Genomic DNA, 4,646 nt, shown 5'->3' with positions numbered 1-4,646 from the left:
TGGCAGTCGTAATCACTACGCAGATTGGTAACAACATAATTCATTACACTGTGTTTCAGATGCTACTCATTAATCACAAAGCTATTCAAGTGAAAAGCAAGGATGAACTCCTAGATTTTTAGCTTCGATTTCTTAAATGTAGCAGAATCTCGTTTCGTATTTTCTACTCTTTCCACTATCACCACGAAGAGAAATAAATCCGTGGCTTGAGATCCGTTAATACCTGAGTCAGGAAAACCCCTACAGGGAAACAAAGCTTCCCTCTCCAGCCTTCTGTTTCAAGACGACATAATCCAAGTGGGTGGATGAATCTTGCTTCGAGCACTCATCTATTGTGAGACGGCTTGGTTATATATATATATATATATTTTTTTTTGTACCATTGTTCTGATCCAATCTGTGCCAAAAACATGAAATGATGTGAGGGAAAAGCAGAAGTACAGAATTGATTGGCCTAGTACAAAGGATGCAGTTACGGCTCCAACAAAAGATTCAGTGACGCGGCGCTTTAGAAGACAAACAATGCAAAGCGGCAGTGCGTTGAGTTCACACACTTAAGTGGGAGTTCAAAATCATGAGATCTTACAGAGTTTGGCACACACAAAACACAGAAACGCATTCTAGTAAATCAAAACAACAGTTCCTCGAGAGGCTATTCTCACAATATAAATAGAAAATATTACAATGGATGGATTGTTCTGGGCATAGAAAGTGTAAAATGCAATTATCACCTTTACAACTGATATTTTTCCAGTTTATTACTAGCCTGGCAATAGCCTGTTTTTCTATTCTTTTGCACAAATCCTGCTGTGGAGAATAAGGCTTTTGGAAAGCTAGAAATGCATGGCAGGTTGCTGACAGAATGCCATTTGATCCTGGCATATGACGGTATTCCTTAGAGAGAGGAATACGGATGACAGTGTAGTGGAGCCAGAGACAGATGAGTCTTTTGAGGGGTCTCGCCTCCCACTTTCACATGGTGTGGGGATGAGTTTCGTGAGGCCACACACATGGCTGTGTGTTATTGATTTAATATGATGCTCAACCCACTCACAGCAGGAAATGTCACTCTGCTGGATCACAAATAATAAGCCAAAAAAACGTGTTGATGTTTGTGCTAATATATTGCAGCAATAATAATTTGCTTCGAATGAGGCTGGATAACTATAATGTGTGACGGAACATTATTATGAATGTGCGAGGAGCAGAAACACAATCTTAATAATTCACCGTAGTGTGCATATTAGTAACTAGAAATACATCTCATTCTTCACAGACATGCTATAGCTGATGGTATCATCAATCTTCATATCTGGCTCTGGTTGAAGATCTTAATTAAAATTCACAGCCTCACTGTTGGATTTGAAAAACACAGATTTTGGAACAAGGATTTTAGGATTATATCAAAATCTAAAATGGAAACATGCGGCTCTCTGCGAGGTGAGTGTGATTGTGCTTATCTACAGTCGCTGTCACTGTGGAGCGCGAATTAAACCTTTTTTCTCTGCTGAGCAAGGGGAAATTTCACTTTTCCTTGAAACTTGAGCTACAAAACAGGGCGTTCTTGCTGGGGTTTTTTAATACTACAGAGACATCAGCTCTGTTCAAAACCTAATGAGCTGCCTCTCTACCTGACAGGATCTTAACTGAAATGGAAGCTCATTTGAAACGCTCTGCATAGCATGCATCATTCAAATGGTGCACAATGTAAGCCAAAGACAGCTACAGCAAAAACAATGCACTCCAACTCCTGAACAATTAAGTCTTATGAGTTAGTTCTTTTTAGGGAATCAAAAGCAAACAGCACAACCAGTGTTGTCTGATTCCCAAAAGAACGATTCTAATGATTCTTTTTATTGAATCAATCACATACACGGAGACCAGCAGTCTGGTTCATTTAAGAATAATTTGGTTATTTTTATTGAATCAAAAACACACTCCAGCTTAACCAGTGTAAACCAATTTCCAAAAGGAATGACTGTAATAAATCAGTTATTTTCAGGCAACACATAATGTGGGACCTGTGTGCTCTGATTATTGAATAAAACACATACAGATTGCAACTTGCAAACACATTAAAAATTATAAATATAATGAATATATATATATATATATATATATATATATATATATATTTTTTTTTTTTTTTTTTTTTTTTATAGTATCAAATTGAAAACTGTTTTGTTAGCCACATTCGTCAAATTATATATATACATACATATACATATATATATATAATTTGACGAATGTGGCTAACCAAACAGTTTTCAATTTGATACTATAAAAAAAAAGATCCCTTTAAGTCACTAGTTGTTAGCATTACAATGTATAGCTAAAGGAACATACTGTTCATTTTGTAGTATTTTATAAAATAATTGTTTATAGACAAATGATTACATTTTTTATATTGAGGCCAATTATTTGCCTTTGAAAAACATGAAAAAGCACTAATTTCACTATTTCACTATTGTGATAGTTAAACAAATTGAATTGCATTTTGATTTTACCAATATTTCTTCCTACTAAAAAGATTCAAACATAGAAACCGTTTAAAAGCAAATCAGAGCTGGATTTGTTCAGTTATTCACAATTCCAACTCTAAAGTGAGAAAATGAAGACTTGGATGACTATCCCTTTAAAGGAAAATAGTTTTTATTTGAACACGAACTGCACTTCAGAGAACCGTCAATGGGGACCATGCAGCACAGAAAACAAACAAACTGAATTCAGCCTCAATTGCTGGTGTATCAACATGATCAATTGCACTCTCAACTGTTCACAGCTGCTGGGACACAGAATTTCCATAATGCTTTACACCACTACTTCTATTATCAGGACGCTCATCTGAAACTGAGAACGAGGTTTCAGAGCTAATGGTTTCGAAATGCCGAGATTCTTGTGCAAATTTAATGAGCATGTGCTCTGTCTGTTCCATAATTGGCTGCTGTTGCAATTTTGAAACCTCACTCGCTCAACACCTCTGGAAGATCGCCATCAGTCACATTCTCTCGTAAACCAAATCAGAGGCACATGAGAGGGAGGAAAACACTCAGTAAAGCATCCATCTCTGATTGGAGCATAATTGTCTCTCGCTTGAAAAACGGCTTTTTTGACAGCAAGCTATCTGTGCTACACAGCTGCGGTGCTCAAACGCTGAATTTGGCTTCACAGCAGACCTTGGGCAGAGCCAGATGCCTTTGAGTGGTTGAGAGATATGATGGTTCTGTCCAAAAAGTCATAATCAGTCTTCTGTCCAATTCTACTCACAGACAATCATTTGTTGGACATTTGAATGGATATCAATTAAAATCAAATCAACTTGGTTGGAAATGTTTCTATTAAGGTTTTATTGCTTTGTATTTCTTACCTGTAAAGGCAGTCAGTGGGAAATGTGTTTTAAAAATGCATTCACCACTAAGGAAATTAAGCAGTGGACACTAGTCAGCCTAGCGAAACAAATTGACAGTAGTATTGTGTTTATTCATCTTAAAGGCAGTTTCATTATTTACTCACCATTATGTCGATCCAAAGTTCCGTTCTTCAATGCAAATCCAACGTCAAGTCAAGTAACCATTATTTTTAAAGACTTTATACAATAGAAATTGTTTGGAAGCAGCTTCACAATACTACAACAGAAAAAGTAGCAAACTTCACTTATAAGACAAATACTAATTCTAAATCATTATTCAGCTCCAGTCAGTTCAGCATTAACTCAGTTCAGTTCAATAGCCATGTACAAAACTACAGTTTTGATTCAATTTTAGTTTAATCGACAGTGTCAATGTTGCAAAATGCGTCACTCATTAATAAATCTGAGTAAGCTACAAAGCAGAAAACAATAGTAAGAAAAATCTGAATGGCCTCATTTTTTGTTACTGAATCTTCTTAGCTGTTGTGTCATTTATGAATGTGACCGATGCTGTTCTCAAGCACAAAACCAACTGACTCAATGATCTTGTTCAAACTGCTAAAAAATCAGTGTGAATAATGGTTTTAAAATATGTCTGTTCCTGACACAAAGTTATTGTTTGACCTCAGGAGACTCGGAATATAGGGCATAGAGTCATATAATATGATTCTTTTATGGTGCGTTAGAATTTTTTTATCTAAAAACTCCCAAATGCATTCAAAAGAATGACCAAATTTCTCTGTTCATGCTCCCACAGAAGAAAGAGATCAGGTTTACAGCAATATGAGGGTGAGTAAATAATAGAATTTTAATTTTCGAGTGAACTGTTCCTTGAACATTTATTCAGGTTGCTCAGACACCTGGAAACTTAATTCTGAAGCAGAAATAAGCATTCATCTATTCTTATGCTGACTTGCATCTGACAAACGCCGCACATCAAATGGTGTTTACTCAATCATAGCTATTCAACCTTTCCTTCAACCACAATTCCCTGAATTCTTGCACTGAATACATTACGCTACATAAATGCTTGGCCTGCGTGGCTTAAAAATAACATTCTGTCTTCCATTACCTTATGCACTGCAGAGGTCGTGACATGCAATAACAGGTTTCATCATTCTGGTGCACAGGTCGTAATGCAAACTAAAGCTGTTATTTCTCAGCCACTGTACTGCTTTTATTGCAGATACTTGGGTGACCATATTGAAGAGCATCAAATGCATTTAGAGCCTGAAAA

At 36.3% G+C, this 4,646-nt stretch overlaps 1 pseudogene; it reads right to left on the bottom strand.

Moving 5' to 3' along the window:
- Positions 1-3,165: 3,165 nt before the first annotated feature.
- The window catches only part of LOC113037879 (opsin-5-like), an 11,397-nt pseudogene continuing 9,916 nt past the window's right edge, over positions 3,166-4,646 (bottom strand).

This window comes from Carassius auratus, chromosome 20, assembly GCF_003368295.1.
Source record: "Carassius auratus strain Wakin chromosome 20, ASM336829v1, whole genome shotgun sequence".
In the NCBI taxonomy this organism is placed as follows: domain Eukaryota; kingdom Metazoa; phylum Chordata; class Actinopteri; order Cypriniformes; family Cyprinidae; genus Carassius; species Carassius auratus.
Note: the sequence above shows the minus strand (reverse complement) of the source record. Positions and strands in the feature narration are given on the sequence as shown.